Source organism: Bubalus bubalis, chromosome 24 (genome assembly GCF_019923935.1).
Source record: "Bubalus bubalis isolate 160015118507 breed Murrah chromosome 24, NDDB_SH_1, whole genome shotgun sequence".
Lineage (NCBI taxonomy): Eukaryota > Metazoa > Chordata > Mammalia > Artiodactyla > Bovidae > Bubalus > Bubalus bubalis.
This window is the reverse complement of record NC_059180.1, coordinates 1,211,420-1,229,847: the sequence shown is the minus strand read 5'-3', so window position 1 is coordinate 1,229,847 and position 18,428 is coordinate 1,211,420. Positions and strand designations below refer to the sequence as shown.

The 18,428-nt window shown below is 63.4% G+C and overlaps 1 protein-coding gene across 2 annotated transcripts in view; it reads left to right on the top strand.

Moving 5' to 3' along the window:
• Positions 1-18,428, top strand: part of MAD1L1 (mitotic arrest deficient 1 like 1) — a 240,635-nt gene that overhangs the window by 73,206 nt on the left and 149,001 nt on the right. The window lies entirely within an intron of this gene.

Genomic DNA, 18,428 nt, shown 5'->3' with positions numbered 1-18,428 from the left:
TGCGGGGTGGTTACTGATTTCATTCCAGCCCTCAGGCTGGCGTCATCCCTGCTTCCCTGGGGCTGCTGTCTACACATGAGGAAGCGGTCGTGGCGTCCGCCTTGTTTCCTCTGCTTCCCCGTGCCCAGGGCAGGATGGACGCCATCCCACAAGAGCCGGAGGAAGCACCGAAGGGCCGGTTCCCCATCAGGGAGGAGAGCTGGAGACGGCACCGTGCAGGGACCATCCGCCAGGCCAGCCTGGGCTTCACTGTGTGGGTCTGGAGCCTGTGCAGCTGAGTGAGAGGCCTGCTCACCCTGCCCTGTGCCAGCCGTGACTGCCAGGGGGACGGCCATCTGTGCACAGGGGACTCATGAGGCCCACCCTGACCAGCCAGGGCCCCCCCGGGTCCCCAGGGAAGTGCCCCCATGTCAGCAGCGGCTGCCTGCAGCTGCCCGTTAGCACCAGCCTGGCACAGCCGCCCTCGCTGCTGTGCCCCGTGATGCCCCCAGTGCTGGGTGCGCGCATCCGTCCAGGCCCTGGCTGTGTGCTCACACGTGTCTGTGAGCGCGGCCCGGTGCCAAGGAGGCCGCCCCCAGGCTGAGCCCAGCCCCGCTCTCCGTCGGGCCCCTGGGCCGGTGCTGCGCCAGCCGGGGGGCATGTCTGCGTCCACCCTGGGGTGTTGCAGGATGGCCTCTGTGGGCCCCCGACACTGCGGGGTGGCTCCGAGCCCGAGCTCCTCCTCTCTCTCCCCCTCCACATGCTCGCCTCTCCTCGCATGTGCTCCTGTTTACAGATCCATCTTGGAATGGTGAGCCAAAATAATTATAATGTTTTCTGTGTAAAAAAAGCTCTTCTCTTTGTGTGTTGGGGAAACAGAGCGATGCAAGACACAGCTCCTGGTGTGAAGGCGGCTTCTGAGAACTGTCCCGTCAGAGGCTCAGAGAGCTCCCGCAGGGAGGAGGGCTGGGCACCCCGCGGGCTCCCAGGCCTGACAGGCTCAGTGGGGCTGGGGGAAGGCGAGGGTTTCCGGGGCGGGAGGCGGGCAGGGTGTACGTGACCAGACCTCTGCTTCGTCACAGGGTGTGCCATCTGGTGTAATGTTTCGGGTGGGTCGTTGGGGCGGGGCAGCCAGTGAAGAGAAGGCTGGCTGGAAGGAAGTGGTTCTGGGGATGGGCAGCGGGCAGAGAGCAGGGGCTCCTGCGCGTCTGGGTTTGAGCCCGTGTAGCTGGAGGTACCTTTTATCAAGAGAGCAGGGGAGGAGACCGGGATTGCCCAGATACTTGGGCTTCACTGGACGTGTGGGTCACGGAGTCTGGTCTCCAGGAGAGGCCCGCGTGGAATGGGGTCATCCGGCTGGCCTCAGACCCAGGCATGCAGAGTGACCCGGGCTCCTCCCTGGGCGTCGGCCGTGGTGCCTGGAGGTGGTGCTGGGAGGGGCGCGGAGCGGGGGCAGCGCCGGGGGACGCTCTGTTCCTGAGCACTGGGGGCCCGGGCAGCCCCAGCAGGGCCCAGGTTCGTGACCGAGAGCCCCTTGGAGGGGCGTCTTCCAGCTCGGCCCCAGCTGAAGTGCAGGTGTGCCGGGCGGCCCTGCACGGGGTTCCACCATGTCAGGAGGGGTGGGTGGAGGCGGGCGTCGCCCCCCACAGAGGAGTGGGGAGGGGCAGGTGTGCAGGGGTGGGGGGTCATGGACCACCAGGCAGAAGGGCACCACCTGCGCACCAGCCTTCGTAAAGCCCCGCCTGGCTGAGCACCCCCCTGCCCGTGGCGCGCTCTCGCTGACCCTGGGCTGTGCAGGGTGTAGAGCAGCACGGCGCGCTGGGGGCGCTCCCCAGGGGCACGTTGCCGAGGTGAGCGCTCGAGGAGTCTGGAGTCCGCAGCGAGGACCCCCCGCTCCGGCCTGCACAGAGGACATGGGAAGAAGGAAACACACACCAAGGGGATGCTCTCGCTGTTGAAAGTAAGCCGCGATCCCCACGCGGCAGAACGCCAGGCAGCCCATCGGCAGGCTCCCTGTGACCTGTGGGGTCACCGCGGGCTTTAGGGGCGTGCGGCCAGCGAAAGCGCTGCCCTGGGGCGGGGCGGCCACCGGGCGGCTCGGGGGCGGGGTGCACCGCGAAGGCCCGGCCAGGCCTCCTGGGCGACGGCCCGCGCAGGGCCCAGGGCGCAGGCAATGGCCGTGCCTTTGGTGCTGGCTGGGAGCGGGCCCTCCAGGAGCGCTGAGGGCTGTGTGCTGTCCCCGGGTCCTTGGTGCACACGCAGAGGAAGGTGTCTACATGCAGGTCAGACTGGGGCCTGTGCATGGCAGTCGGGGCCGGTTCCATCCCCCAGGGCCGGGAGCCCAGACAGGCGGAGGCCGCCCAGAGGCCCTTGGTGCCCAGGGCCCTCGGGCACGGTGGGCGGGCTTCAGGGACACCCTGCAGCCCGCCCGAGCTCCACACCCTTCGCAGCCTCAGTGCAGCTTGCAGAAAACTCACAGGCAGCGAGGAGGCCCCTTCTCTTCACACTTCCCTGGGATTTTGCCAGCCTTCCAAGCCAGGTTCCCACGTTGTGTTAGCGTGCTGCGTCTCTTGGGTTTCTAACATCTGGGACGGCTTGTCCTTCTCGGGTCTTTCACGACCTTGGCTCTTCTGAAGAGCCCTGGCCAGATGTTTGTAGGACGTCCCGAGACCAGGGTGTGAGTGATTTTTCATCACCGTTAGGTAGAGCTGTGAAAGCGCAGAAGCAGTGCTGTGACTTCTCAGGTGTGGGGGGGCAGTGCTTGGCATTGGCGTGTTCAGACGTGGGTGCTGAGGGCCTTGGTCACCGGCTCCCCCAGTGAAGGCCGGGTGTCCCCTTCCGACTGAGAAGTGTCCTGGGGTGCCTCCCGCGACCATGCGGGTACCCCACGTCCTCCCGGCTCCGGCTCCGCCTCTGCAGCGTGCGTTGCCAGGTCGTCTGCAGCCCGCATCACCATGGCGTTCCCCAGCTCCCTCATTTCTTCTGCGTGTGTCCATTGGGTTTCTCAGAGGAGGACTTGTCCCTTCTCCCCGCCTGTTTGCTTGGTCAGTTGTTGGAGTCGACGTGCGTGCTGGCTTGATTTGCTCTGGTGATCCGAGCCTCGGGCTGTGGCTGTCTTTCGAGTTGGCTCTCGTGCCCTTTCCCTTTGCCACGGTTCTGCTTTGAGCACTTTTCCTCTCTCTGAACTCGTGTTTTCCCTGCCCCTGTCACAGAGTCGCCTACTTTCCCAGGGAGCCCCGGCTCCTGCTGGGACGGTCCTAGCCTCCTGCGGGTCGTTTTTTCTGTGATATTGAGGAGCTTGGCTGTGCTCACGGCCCCCTGCCTGTTTGTTCAGCCCGTGGACACAGGCTCTGCTCAGCCGCCCGCCAAGGCTGCTCCGAGCGGGGTGCGTCTGTCCACGCCCCCGTCAGCGCACTGCCCCCCAGGCCACTGCCCGTCCACCCCACTGCCCCTGGACTTGTCTCCGGACGTTGGCCCTGCAGCAGGCGTGCGCTCCCGCCGCCCCGCTCTGCGCGGCCTCCCAGGCCTGTGTGGAGCCCCCCTCCTGTCGGCTGGCCGTCCCCGGTCTCCTTGCCCCCGCCTGCGGTCCTTCTCTCGGGTCTCTGTGCTGGATGGACATGCTGCACGCGAGGGCTGCTCCTGCACCAGAGCAGCCGCCTCGCCGAGGGCCCGGTCCTGAGGGCTGTCCTTCCAGGGGTGACGGGCGGTGTTGAGGCTGGAAGCGGGCGGTTTGTGGAGGACGGGGGCAGTGGGGTCCTGACAGCTGCTCGTCTTGACCGGGCTCGACGTCTCGCTGGTTGTCTTGACCGTGGGCAAGGGGTGGGCCTGCCCGACCTGTCCTCGTCTTTAAGGGGGTCACCCCTCCCACCTCCAGTCAGGCCCAGATGGGGAGGGTGGCACCCAGGGGGCCCAGTGAGGGCCATAGGCAGGGTCGGTGCCCGAGGAAGCTGGAGAGCAACGGGCTGTCCTGGATTCGGCTGGCTGGACAGTGCCCCGGCCTCCCAGGACTGTCTGTCACCCCCGCCAGTCCAGGCCGGCCGCACTCGAGGCCTCCTCTCAAGTGGAGCTCAGGGCCCTGCTGACATCCTCCTGGCAACGGGCAGAGCAGCTGCAAAGCCGTGCTCAGCCGCCAGGACCCGGAGGCCACTTGGCAGGGTGGCCGTGTGCTGTGTCCACAAGCTGTCCTCTTGGCATCAGAAGGGATGTGGTGGCCCTGCAGAGTCCGTGCCAAGTGCACCCTGGCCTTTCGTGGGGTCACCACCACGTCTGAAACCACGCGCCAGCAGGGGTCAGGGTGAGGACCCTTCCCTCCCACCCCCACCAGTGCCCGAAGGGGCGGGAGATAGCAGGCAGGCCTGGGAAGACCCTCCGCTCAGAAATAGGACCTGGGGCCGTGGGCAGCATCACCCTTGCTTCCAGGAAGGCTCTGCCTCTGCCCCCCTGGGACACCCCGTCCCAGCGACTCTCTGTGGAGCACTCAGGGTGCTCCGGGGCCGCCCGGTGGCCAGTGTGGCCCTCTCTCTACTCCCTCCCTGAGGAGACTGCAGGGTTGGGGTCTCGGCCCCTCACCCAGAGCCAACACCCCCAGGGAGGATTCCCAGAGCCCCCCAGCAGTTCCATTGGGCCAGGCCGGGGTGTCACAGAAGTGGGGTCCATGAAGGTCTGAGTCCAGCTGTCCCTGGGGTCACCTGGGACGCCTGTCTGTGGCGGCATCTGCTGGCGGCTCAGTCAGGGAGCTCACTTCCTGCAGGAGGGACGCAGGTCACGGCAGCTGGGTTGGTCACACGGCGGGGTCCTGTCGCGCGCTGACCCGCAGGGGCAGAGCAGGAGGCGTGGCCGGGACGGTGGGGCTGCATCTGGGCTGTGACCAGGGGGCAGCGCAGCGCCCCGAGCACTGCGTCCGGCTCGCTGGCTGCAGAACCCGGGGCCCAGGCCTCAGGCCAGTGCGGGGCCGGCTGCCGAGACCCCCTGGCAGGGCTTGTGGTCAGCGCGGCCCCTGATGACCTCCGGATACCCAGCCCCAGGAGGCCTGCCTGCTGGCGCTGGGCCTGTGGTCCCCGTTGGTACCTCAGGTCACCACTGACGCTGCCCCGTGTCCTCCACGAGGCTCTCCACGAGCCGGCCAGCGCCTGGGGCTCTCACAGAGGCTCTGGGGGGCACCGCCCAGGGTGGGGGCTGCCGAGGGCAGTGAAGCACCCCCACTGTGGCCCGACAGGCCAAGGCCGCCGTGGGTGGAAGCTGCCTGTCAGCGCCTCCCAGCGGCAGAGCACACGGCCAGGCGGGAGCTCAGAGCCGAGCCCGAGGGTGGGCGGCAGGGCTGGGCGGGCACAGGACCACAGGGGGCGGAGGTCACCGCGCCCCGGAGGGGAGTCCTGCCCCAGCCGCCAGCCAGCTGGCCCCAGGCCTCAGTCCTCCACCTGCAGACCCCTCCCCAGCCCTGCCCCAGGGCCTGGGCTGGCCCCACGTGCACCAGGCCCCTGCCCAAGCTGGGGCCACTTCCTGGCCCCGACAGGACTCACTCCGCCGGCGCAGAGCAAGACTAGGGCCCCTGCTCCAAGCCCGCAGCTCTGTCCTGGGGTCCAAGCCCCAGCTGGGCAAGCAACGCTAGCCCCAAAGCCGAGGGGCCCTGGCCACCAGCCCGACTGTAGCAGTCCCCTGCTCTGGGGCGTGTCTGCAGCCCGGGACGTCCGGCAGTGCACTCGCCCCCTCCCCCGCGTGGCGCTGTAGCCGTGGACACCCGGGACCTGTGCTCGTCGGTGGCACGACAGAGGGCAGTGGCAACGTGACGCAGCGCACGTGGGCTCTGCAAGCGGGGCCGGGGCCCCTCCAGGCCTGGAGACCTCCCCGGCCCCCCTGCACCCCCGCCTCCCCGGCTCTCCTCTCGCCACTCCCAGACATTACTAGGACTTGTGGAGAGCCGGGTCCCCGCAAGCCATTCTGGGGCCGAGCTGGGTACAGCCAGGAGGCAGGTGGCCGCTGGGCCCCTCCCCACACCAGGGCACTGCCTCCGCCCCCAGAGCCGCCCTCCTGGCTCTGGGCACTGTGGGCAGCCTGCCCGGAGTCCCCTCCTCTGAGCTCAGCAGGGGAGGCACCCTGGGCCTCCACTCGTCCCCTAGGCCCCTGGCCCCAAGCGCCCCTCTCAGCGTGCGCCCGGCCTGAGTGCTCCCATGGCTGAGGCGGCCAGACAGCCGCCACCCGGGCAGCAGGCCCTAGGCCCTGCTTCCGCCAGCAGCGGGCGCCGCGCGGGGTCCTGGGTCCGCCCCAGCTCACCCACTGCACAGGGCACATCTCCACGCAGCAGGCGGTGTCCCAGGACCCCCGGCCTCCTCCCAGACCCACCCGGAGCAAAACCAGCGTCCTGCCTGCCCACCTTGGAAGGGGGATGGGTCATTCCGCCACTAGCCCCGGAGAGAACCAGGCCGAGGGGCCAGAGGGCAGTGGCCTGATGGGTGCAGAGTCGAGGGAGTGGAGGCTCAGGGAGCGGACGGCTCACCTTCGTGTGTGTGTGTGTCTGTACACGTACGCACACGTTGGGTAAACTTGTCCACCCACTGGTCAGAAGCATGGCTGTCCATGCTGGCCCATCTGGCTGCTGAAATGACCTGGCATTTCCAGCACCAAAACCTGAACCCCGAAGTCCGTGGCCACCGCCTCCTGCACCCCCACTGGCACCTTCCTGCCTCCTGTTGGTGGAGCCCCATTTTCCATGAATCTGCATACCACCCCCTCCAACCCAGGACCCGGGGTCGCCTACTGCTCTTGGGCAGAAGTGCTGCAGGATGCCAGTCAGGGGCCCACTGCTGGCCAGGTCAGCCAGGGCCCTGGGGCAGCTGGGAATCAGGAGGGCGGGGTGCCGGACACCGGGGAGACCACAGCCCGCTCCGTCACGGACCCACGAGGTCGGCAGCCCGCTCCTCTCTGCTTCTACCAGCCAGCTGCCGTGCCCACCTGGGCTAAGGCTCCTGAGACCCACAGACCATCTGTGGGCCTGCCAGCTCCCTCCCCTGCTGGGAGCTCTGGCCACAGACATAGGACGGATGGTCACGGAGCTTCGTGGCAAGCTCCAAGTGCTCCGGGAGCACAGTGAGAACGCGCTTTGGGGCCACGACCCCGGCAGAACCACTCCCCCAATAGCTGACCCCTCCAAGGTCCCGCTCCACCCATGGACTCAGGGGCAGTGAGCTTAGCAGGGCTGGCACAGGCCTTGAGCGGAAGTCCTGCACCCAGGGCGCATTGCTCGTTCACGGCACCGAGGTCCATGGTCTCCCCCGGTGGGAGCCCAGAGGCCAGGGGTCCGCACCAGAGCATGCTGTTGGCTGTGGGGGCCTGAGGAAACGCTGCCGCGGGCCGGGACTGAGCCCCTCGGGACAAAGGCTCCAGGCAGCCCACGCCCTGGCAGGCCCGTCGCCCCCACCGCTGCCCCTGTGGGCTGCAGCCCGTGCTAGTCAAGTGGAGGTGTCCCGCCCGCCTGAGGGGCGACCCCAGTGCAGCGACCCTCAGCCCCTGCCTTTGAGGGCTGAGAAGTCCTCCTGACGGAAGGTCTGTGCTGCCCCTGCGAGTGCGGAGACGCCCCCTGCACGTGACCAAAGGTCAGAAAACGGGGAGCAGAACTTGAGGGTGCCAGGGGGTCCCGGCCCCTCAGCTCCTCCCAGGGGTGATGGGCCTCTCCTGGAGAAGAGGATAGCTGGACTTCCCCTGGGGTGGCCAGTGAGCAGCAGTGGGGGCAGGACTGGGCCGGCACGCCTGCAAGGAGACGGGGCCCAGCCCACCCTGGGGGCAGCCCCTCACCACGCCTCGCAGGGTTGGGGCCACGCTCGTGTACGAGGACTGAACACCTGCCCACCCAAATCCAAGCAGAGGGGGGCAGTGAGCGGGGCCTCACTGTGGAGGCAGACTCGCCGCAGGTGTGGGGGGAGGAGGCTGCATCTGACTCCTCTGCACAGGCCTGGGTACTCGGCCCGCTCCTCCCTGAACTCCTGGGTCCTGCTCACCGCCCCGCCCGGCGCTGCGCACGCCCAGGGCGAAGGCTGCTGGCTGCTGAGGCCCCACCAGACCGCCTGCTTCTAGGGGACCTGATGTATGTTCTTCCACGTCGACGTTAATTGAGGGACCTCACCACCAAACCTCATCTTCATTGCTGTTCAGTCTTGGGAGTTAGTCTGTGCTCATCACAGAGAGCTGCGTGTCAGACAGCGACAGTCTCCCCGGTTCTGCCCGGTTCCTCTGGCCCCCCCACTCTACCTGCTTCGCCCCAGGTCCCCTGAAGGGCCCGCTTGTCCTGTGCACAGAGCCCAGAGCCCTCGTCAGAGCCACGCCCCCACCCCACATCCTCAGCATCCTTCCCCATGGCAGAGTGGGGCCACTGCAAGCCCTCGAGCCGTCACCGCCCTCACCAGCCGCCCCTGTCTTCAGGACTGAGCCCCACCCTGGCTCGCCCTGAGCTCCCCACGCAGGGCTGGGCGTCCCCTGCGTCCTCCTCTCCATGCTCAGGGGCAGCTCAGGGGCCCTCGCTTCCTCGCCTGCGTGGGCAGCTGCAGAAGTCAGGACAGGGCAGGCGCCTGGGTCCCCCACTCGCCCCTCCCCGTACCACCATCGACCTCGGGCTCGTCGCTCTTAAGGGGCGGGGGCAGCTGGGTGAGGACCCGGAGGTGTTCAGCGCACCAGTTGCCCTGCCCCGCTCATTCTCCCCCTGCGGCCTCAGCTGAGAACAGCGCTCACCGCGCAGTCCTGCCCAGCTGCCAGGCTGCCCGCGAGCTGCCGGCCCCCCTCAGCACCTCCTCCCAGTGGCACGGCTAGGGGGCCGCGCCGCCCCGCACGCCTCCTGGCTGGCCGGCCAGCTGGTAGCGGGAAGGTGCAGGGAGACACCACTGCCTGAGCTGCCCCGCCTCTCTTGTCCCCTGGTGGCGGTCCAGCACCCTGCCCAGCCTGGGGTGGGCTGCCATCCCCGCATCTGGTCTCTGAGAAGCCTGGCCCGGGCGGAAGTACCGGCCCACCGCCCGCCCCCTATCGCAAACCTCCCCGCCAGCCATGCCCTGGCCACGAGGAGACAGGCGGGCCCGCTCAGGCGTGGCTCAGACGCCGTGGGCTCTGTGGCGGTTGACTCAGCATGAGTGTGGGTGTGTCTGGGAACTTTATAGTCTGAAGCAGTGAGTCCTTGGACGTGGTGAATTTCACTTGGGGCAGAAGAAACACGAGGCCAGAACCTCTGTCTGCACCCAGGGTAGAGACGTGCTTTGTCTGCTGTGTGGATGACTGACCTCAGGGGTGTGCCCCAGGGTCAGCGAGGTTCAGAGCGAATCACCCAGGGTGTCACAGCAGAAGTAAACTCCTCCTCGGGTCCTATTAACAGAAGCAGCGCGTCACAGAAAAGGGGGTGAGCCTGACCCACGGGGCCCCTCACGGTCCACTTGATGCTGAGGCCTGGCTCCTGACCAGGCACGTCGGGATGTGGACAATGGGAAGGGGCCAGTCTCCATCGCTGCAGACCAGTCACTTTCCCACTGGAAAGGGGATTAGAGGCGCTGTTGTCAGGGGACCGGAGAGGGCAGGCTTTGGAGCTGGATGAACTGCACAGCCAGCCAGTGGAAGCCTTTGAGAAAAGGCTTTGCTCTGACCCACAGAAATCCCTGTTGCCTTTAAGGGGCCAGAGTGGACTCTCAGCCTGGAAAGGTGTGGCCTTGTGACCCCCTCTGCCCTTCCGTCCATGCGCTTCCCAATTGTCCCCTTTGTCGTGGCTCTGACCACACACCCTGGGGCAGCAGGGCAGTTATTGTGGCTAACTGCAGGACTTCTTGTGTGTGTTCAGAAAGGACCCAAATGGATTCAAAGGAATAATTAGCGTATCCTCTAAGATATGAATCTTAATTCCTAAATTACATATTTAGCAGATGGTCCAAAATAGCACTTGTAATGGCAACATTCAATTAGTGAGTTTAAAAAATGTGTATTATTGCAACACGCTCCATGGGTTTTATTTAGAGGTTTCTAAATATAGCATCATAAAAACATACAAGTGTTTCCAACTGTTTAGCCCCACGCTGCTGCAGTGAGCTCTGGACTCCCCTGTTACCCGGGAGGTGCATGCAGAGAAGACCTGAGTGGCTCCTGGGGGTGGGGACAGCAGAGACGCTGTCAGGCTGTGCCCAGGGCCCATCGTCCCCTGCTTCCCGAGGCTGGGAGTTCTGACATGCTCAGTCCAGGGAGGTCCATTCTGAGCGTCCTTGCAGGGCTTGGGCCTGAATCCACACTTCGTTCTTGTTGAGTACATGCCCGTAAAACCAGTTTCTGTGCCTGATTCTGGGTCTGCCTCCAGTGGCCTTGTGGGCAGCTTCAGTCAGTCAGTTCAGTCGCTCAGTTGCGTCCGACTCTGTGACCCCCATGAACCGCAGCACGCCAGGCCTCCCTGTCCATCACCAACTCCCGGAGTCCACTCACACTCATGCCCATTGAGTCGGTGATACCATCCAACCATCTCATCCTCTGTTGTCCCCTTCGCCTCCCGCCTTCAATCTTTCCCAGCATCAGGGTCTTTTCCACTGAGTCAGCTCTTGGCATAAGGTGGCCAAAGTACTGGAGTTTCAGCTTCAACATCAGTCCCTCCAATGAACACCCAGGACTGATCTCCTTTAGGAGGGACTGGTTGGATATCCTTGCAGTCCAAGGGATTCTCAAGAGTCTTCTCCAACACCACAGTTCAAAAGCATCAATTCTTTGGCGCTCAGCCTTCTTTATAGTCCAGCTCTCACATCCATACATGACCACTGGAAAAACCATAGCTCAGGTGTTACCCATGTGAACAGAGGGAGAAGCAGGCGTGGGGAGCTTGCGCCTCTGTCGTCTGAGGGCCAGTTCAGGAACAGAGGCGGTATACATCCTGCCTCCACGGGTTCTCTAACAGTGGCCTGTGTGACCGTGGGGGCCCCAGAGCCAGGCCTGTCCCCGTGGGACCCGGGCGGTACTGCTACATACAGGGTTCCCAGCCGTGGGGTGGGCGTGGGGAGGGCCGCCTGCCTGGCTGGCCCTAGTGGTCCTGCATCATTGCGTGTGTGCACACGTGCTGCTGAAGCAGGAGCACAGTTCGACTGGGCCGCCTTCCTAGAGACCATGCGGGCCACTTCTGGCTGCAGCTTCTGCCTGTGTCTCTGGCTGAGGAGGAAGCCTTGAGGCTGAGCAGTGGTCCAGTGGGGCTGCCTTTCTCATTTCCACTCTGCACAGAAGACAGTTTCTCCACAACTTAGGAGGGAGGAGGAGCCAGAGCAGCCCCCACCCCCCACGACCCCAGGACCCAGTGAAAGGCAGGCCTTCCTGGTGAGCAAGTGTTTACTGAGGCAGGCTTTGTTCAGACCCTTTCGGGGCTCTGTATGTTTCCACAAAGAGCTTTTTAAACCTAAACACAGATGTTCATTTGAAAATGAAAAATCAAATTAAGCGGAACCAGCCTTTGAAAGTTAATGCCCTATAGCAAGTAAAACAAAGGGAGAAAAACAGTGTGTTGTAAATTTCACTTAAATAACTTTTTATTTTAAATAAAGTTTTAAACTAAAAAAGTGTCATTTGCAAGCCGCTCATCTTCTTCTCTGTCCTCCAATGGAACATCTGTGCTTATTCTGACGCGATGAATGACATGAATTGAACTGACGCTGCTGGAGTGCTCTTTATACCATAATTGCACCTCGCTCATTCCTGAGACACAATGCAGGCATGAAACGCCAATTAAGCCTCTGTGTTAATGAGACGGTGCCTGAACAGTAGGTTAGAGCGGACACAACCCTCCCCCCCCACCTCCCCGGAACTGGTGTGATATAACTCCCGAGTGTCTTCTGTTTTAATAGAAGTGTTAAACATAATGAAAATTTCCGTCTTTCTCTTTAATTTCAAAATGATCCATTTTGGGGTTTTTCGGTCAGCAAGTTTTAAAATAGTTTTTCTCTGAGCACCTGCTTGGGCACCGTGTCCCGTTTGCAGCAGGTGAGTCAGACAGGGGGGCCTCCTGGAGGGTGTGTGTGCTGCCGGCCGGGCGGACGCGGCCCAGAGACAGCAAGTCCAGGCCTCCCCACCCCAGGACACTGGCTCCAGGTCTTCACCCAGCCCTGTTTCCTTCCGCCGGTCAGCTGTTCGCAGCAGGCCACTGGGGTGGACTTGTCGGGTTGAGAGCCTGGGGGGCAGAACGCTGGGTGGGTCTAGCAAGGCTGGTGCCTCAGTGTGCTCACCTGTCCAGCGGGGACAGGGGCACTTTCTCTGGTGGTTTGAGTGTGAAGAAACGAGACCCAGAATGTTGGTGCCCTTCCCGACGTTGAAATCTTGAAGCCTTGTGAAATCTTGTTCTTTTCACCTAAGCCAGATCCCAGGTGAACTCCAACTTCATCCTGAGGATGAGAGTTGTTTGGTTTTCCGCCGCCTTAAACACATTTATCCGGTGACGGGGCGTCCTGCCTGCGCCCTGGGCCGCTGTCCAGCGAGGTGGGCCTGGCACCTGCCTTTGGGCCTGCCGTCCTGCGGGGAGAAGCGGAGCGGTGGTGGGACAGACTCTGCTCGTGGACAGTGCAAGGAGAGGGGCCCGAGGAGGGCCTCGGAGTGGCAGGCGGAAGCCCTGAAAAGTGGGGCAGCAGGCCGCGCGAGCAGGGCCGGTGGGTGAGAGAGCAGCTGGCGTCGCGGCCTTGAGTCGGAGGCTGCGGGAGGCTGCAGGGTCCATGCATGCTGCCAGCCAGAGTGAAGGTGGGCCTGTCGGTGACCGTGGTCGCCACGTAAGGACGAAAGGAGCAGGGCGGTGTGGTTTACCTGCGAGTTCAGAGGGTGCGCCTGGAGGACCGAGCGTGGCCACGGTTCCGGCGAGGGGCTGTGTGGAGGGGTGGGGGGAGCGATGCGTGTGTGTGTGGGAGGGGCTGTGTGTGTGGGAGGGGCTGAGCATGTATGGGGGGGGTGAGTAGCTGCGTGTGTGTGGGAGAGGCCGAGTATATGTGGGAGGGGCTGCATGTGTGTGGGAGGGGTCGCATGTGTGTGGGAGGGGCTGTTTGAGGGGCTGCACGTGTGTGTGGGAGGGGCTGCGTGTGTGTGGGGGTGAGTGGCTGCGTGTGTGGGAGGGGCTGAGTGTGTGTGGGAGGGGCTGCATGTGTGTGGGAGGGGCTGCGCGTGTGTGTGGGAGGGGCTGCGCGTGTGTGTGGGAGGGGATGAGTGTGTGTGGGAGGGGCTGAGTGTGTGGAGGGGTGAGTGGCTGCGTGTGTGGGAGGAGCTGAGTGTGGGTGGAGGGAGAGGGGCTGCGTGTGTGGGGGTGGTGAGTGGCTGCGTGTGTGAGAGGGGCTGAGTGTGTGGGGGAGGGGCTGCATGTGTGTGAGAGGGGCTGCGTGTGGGTGGGGGGGTGAGTGGCTGCGCGTGTGGGGGAGGGGCTGCATGGGGGGGAGGGGCTGAGCATGTGGGGAGGGGGAGGGGCTGCGTGTGTTTGGTAGGGGATGTGCGGCTTGGCGGGTGGTGGGGCCTAGGAGGCTCTGAAGGGCCTGCCCCTCCTGGCTGCTGCTCAGCCCTCCCGCTATCCTGGCCACGCGCTGCTCTTCTGTGGTCTGGCCGCCCGCGCTTGCCCTGCAAAGAGGTCTCCCTGCAGTGGGAGCCACCTACAGGGGTGAAGAGGAGGCTGCCAGGCGCGGGGCGGAGGATCCGTGCATGGCATGGCCGTGTTTACCTCCTGGGAGCTCCCTGTGGGACCCCCGCGAGAACTCACCTCCCTCCCTATCGGTGCTCTTCAGCTGATGAAAGCTGGGGGACCGGGCAGGTTCATCCCGAGTCCCCTGGGGTCATGTGAGCGGGTCTCCATGGGGCTCTGTAACGGGGGAGTGCTGCAGCGGGCCCTTCTGCTGGGCTGTGGGGGGTGACTCAGTCTGCGGCCAAATCGGAGCTGGGCCGTGACCTAGGCGTCGCGCGGTCCGGGTCTGTGCTGGCAGCGTGGGAAGGTTGCCGCGGCTCTGTCAGAGGGCAGCTAGTTCTCATCCAGCTCTGAAGCCCTGGGGTTGCAGGCAAGTGCTTCCCACTCCCAGACCGGGCAGCAGGCTGCCGGGCAGGTGCCTCTTGAGTGTGCCCAGGCACCAGCATGGAGGGCTGGGGCCCAGGAGGTGGTAGGGGGGTTCTCCTTGCCCAGCAGAAACAGCGTGTGTTTCCGCAGCGCTTAAACTAGGTCTGAGCAGAATGCTTGGCAGGTGATCCGGGGCCCGTGTTCTTGAGGATAAAGGCAGGTCTGTGAAGATGCGAGCGTTGTTGCAGAGGGGCGAGCCCGCTGCGTGGGGACCGCGTGAAGCAGGGGGCAGGGGGACGTGTATTTGCTGGGAACCAGTTGTAGGCCTCGTAGGTGGTGAGGCCTGGGGTGGTCTTGCACCCACCTTGGACGTTGATCTGGCTGGGGTGTGAGCTGCTGGCCGCTGGGGAGCTGAGGGCAGGACCCCCCAGGTCGGGTGGGGCTCCCAGGAGAGGCAGGACTCTGTCCTCAGGGGGACAGGCTGTGTGTGTTTCAGTGTTTGCAGGAGAGGGATCGCTTCCCCTGCCCCCCAGGAAGAGTCCTCAGCCGCTAGGGCTTGGCGGGGGTCGGGGGGGGTGCGGCTGGTGATCCTGTGGCGTGCACCACAGCAGGAGGGGTGGTGAGATGCCCGGGTGGGGCCTGGATGGTGGTTTACATCCCGGCCAGGGCGGACTCTCCTGTGCTGGGGAATCATGGTGGGATGCGGCAACTCCGGCTTCCCCAGAACGGGCTTTGGGGCGTCAGAATGAGGCAGTTGGTTTTCAGGTTAAGAATTTCACTTCAGTTCAGTCACTCAGCCATGTCTGACTCTTTGTGACCCCATGGACTCCAGCAGGCCAGGCATCCCTGTCCATCAGCAACTTCGGAGTTTACTCAGATTCATGTCCATCGAATCTGTGATGCCATTCAACCATCTCATCCTCTGTTGTCCCCTTCTCCTCCTGCCCCCAATCTTTCCCAGCATTACGGTCTTTTCAAATGAGTCAGTTCTTTGCATCAGGTGGCCAAAAGTACTGGAGTTTCAGCTTAAGTATCAGTCCTTCCAAAGAACACCCAGGACTGATCTCCTTTAGAATGGACTGGTTGGATCTCCTTGTAGTCCAAGGGACTCTCAAGAGTCTTCTCCAACACCACAGTTCAAAAGCATCAATTCTTCAGCACTCAGCTTTCTTTATGGTCCAGTTCTCACATCCATACATGACTACTGGAAAAACCGTAGCCTTGACTAGACAGACCTTTGTTGACAAAGTAATGTCTCTTCTTTTTAATATGTTGTCTAGGTTGGTCATAACTTTCCTTCCAAGGAGTAAGCGTCTTTTAATTTCATGGCTGCAGTCACGATCTGCAGTGATTTTGGAGCCCAAAAAATGAAGTCTGTCACTGTTTACACTGTTTCCCCACCTATTTGCCATGGAGTGATGGGACCGGATGCCATGATCTTTGTTTTCTGAATGTTGAGCTTTAAGCCAACTTTTTCACTCTCCTCTTTCACTTTCATCAAGAGGGTTTTTAGTTCTTCAGTTTCTGCCATAAGGGTGGTGTCATCTGCATATCTGAGGGTATTGATATTTCTCCCGGCAGTCTTGAGTCCAGCTTGTGCTTCTTCCAGCCCAACGTTTCTCATGATGTATTCTGCATATAAGTTAAATAAGCAGGGTGACAATATACAGCCTTGATGTACTCCTTTTCCTATTTGGAACCAGTCTGTTGTTCCATGTCCAGTTCTAACTGTTGCTTCCTGACCTGCATACAGATTTCTCAAGAGAATGTAACCAGGGGCAAACTCACTGAGCCCAGGGAGCTGCCTTTGGGGAGTGTCTCTGTAAAAGCTCGTGCTGCTGTTGCTCCGGTCTCCCTCCCGCCAGCAGCAGCCCGTCTCCGAGGGGAAGGCGGTGTCAGCTCAGCCACACACGTGAGCCCAGGCTGCCCTAGAGCTGTCGGTGCTGGCTGACCGTTAGAGGGCCAGGCCGGCGTGGAGCCTGCCCACGAGGCCCTGCCGGCTTGTCGTCACCTCGGAGGCTCTGTCGGGACCCACCTGCCGAGCAGCTGGGCTGGAGGGCGTTCCTGCTCTGTCGGAATGGGACGCGGTGGTCCAGGCAGCCTCGGTCCTGCTCACCCTGATCGCCGGTGTCCACACGCTGGCCGCAGTGTGTCTGCTCAGGGCTCAGAGTGCGGAGCCTCGTGGACAGGCCCGGTCACAGCGGTTCACTGGCTGGTGGCCTCAGTGACGGGGCCGCGTGTGCGTTCCTCCTGCACCTTTGGTGGCGGAGCGCCTTCAGGGTGGAGACTGGGATGGCCGCCCCTGCTGGCAGGCGGGCTGGTGAGGGTCGCGCACGTGGTCTGCGCATGGTCCCTGTTGTTGGGGGGAGAGTGTTCCCAGCCCCTCGTGACAAGGATTAGACATGGTCTGTGATGCGAGAGGCACGGGTGTCAGAGGGCGGGAGACAGGAACTGAGGAGAAATTGGCAGCATGGCCCCTTCTCTGCTGATGAGGAAGGAGTTAATTAGGTGATTTTCTCTTCCTCTGACACGTGCAAATGAGACGCCGCTAATAACTGAGCTGCTCCATCTATGATAAGGTTTCAACACAGACGTCAACCTGTCAGGCGTGTCTGGAGAGTGAAGGTGAACCTGAGGGTGAGCCGCCCGTGAGCTCCGGCCCTGAGCCCGCGGGATCCCGGCGGCCGTGCTGGGGGCGGGTCCCTGGGCCGTTCCTGTCCTGCCCGAACCCCTCCAGGGCCGGAACTATGACGGAGGGTGGCAGTGAAACCAGAACCGGTTGCCAGGATGAGGGTGTGACCCAGGGCTGCTGTCCCGGTCTCGCCCCTTCCGTCTCTGCTGGTCCGGACTCTGAGTGGGAGCCAGCGTCAGGACCACGGACAGCGCCCAGGTCCCGCTGTGCTGTGGGCAGGCAGCTGCCCAGCCTTGCCCTCTGCTGGGCAGGCCTGAGCAGGCCCCTAGCATTGTCAAGTCCAGGTGACATCGTCACCACCCACGGGGAAGCAGGGTTTCATTCTCAGAAGCACCTGCTGTGACGTTCTTTTAAATCTCTTATTCTTGTTTTAAAAGCTGGAATGCAGAAGGCCTCTTCTTCCCCTTCAGGCTGCAGAAGCAGACAGGACGGCAGCGGCCCGTGCTTGTGTGGAGGAGGGCTACGGGGTTGTCCTCGGCTCAGACCCCTGCCCGCCTTGGGGTGGAAGCCGCTCAGGCGCTTGCTGAGCCTGGGGACTCCAGGGGTCGCTGAATCTGCAGCAGCTGCACGCCCTGCCCTGCGTCCCGGCTGACGATGGGTCGTACGTGGATGCCCGTGTCCCCCCAACTGGCCTAGCTGTCGTGTGGCAGAAGGGGGGGTTGGGGCCCGCCTGCAGGGAGCCTGCGGCGCCAGGCCCCTCGCTGCCTCCACCCGGGGCCCCCTCCCTCCCCCGCGTGCTTGTTCTCCGTGCTGCATCGGCTTCCCTGCGCTCCGTGAGGGGAGCGGCCGTTTCGCTGGGTGTTTGTGTGGCCGCTGGTCTGCAGAGGTCGCTCTGTCAGCGCTGGTAGCTCACGCCTGCAGATCGTCACCAGGAGGTGACAGCCGAGCGGGAGGCCTCCTCGGATCGTGTCTGGAGGAGTTTCGAAAGGACTTGGATCTCCTGGTTCAAGTTTCTGGGGCTTTGATGTCTCCAGCCTGACATGTTCCATCCACAGGGCCTGCCTGGCCTCTGGGTGCCAGGCTGTTACTCCAGTGAGGAGGAGTAGCTATCTCTCTTGCAAATCTAAAACAAGATTTTGCTTTTTAAATAAGGAAGAAAAAAGTGCTTGAACATTTGCAGCTGGAAGATAGCAGAGATTAGAAATGTTACTTATCTCTGCAGCACAAAAGTAGGCAAACGAGAGAGGAATCCATCGCCACTGAATATTGATGATGCCCAGGCGGCCCGAGTCACCCCGGGGAGCCCCTGCTGTTCCGGAGCCCGCGCGCCAGGCCAGCTGCAGCGGCCGCGGGGAGGCCATGCCGCGTCCAGGGTGGAAGGTGACCGTAGCAGTGGCCGGGTGCCTGCCGAGCCTCCAGGCCGTGGCCTCCTCGAGGGCAGAGGGCAGCACCCTGTGGGTTGAGCTCTCGTCACCGTCCCTCCGCCGGCCGCCCTGGCCCATGTGCCCGCCCTCGCTGCCCATGCAGCGGCGTCGGGAGCTCCTGATGGCCGGGCTCCCCATCCTCTGCCCCGCCCAGGGCTCTGCCGCGTGCTCCAGCCTGCGGTCCTCCCGAGGGTGCGCCTTCTCGGTGCCGCTCGGTCCCGAGTGTGGTCACCGAGACGGGACATGCCCGCGTGCGCACACACGCACGGCTCCCTGAGCACCATGGGAAGGCCTCGTGTTCTCTGCTGGGCGCGGGCCTCGGCCTCCCCTCTCTGGGCCCAGTCAGGGCGCCTCCCACCCGTCGCCAGCCTAGTTCACACTCGGTTTCTGGAGG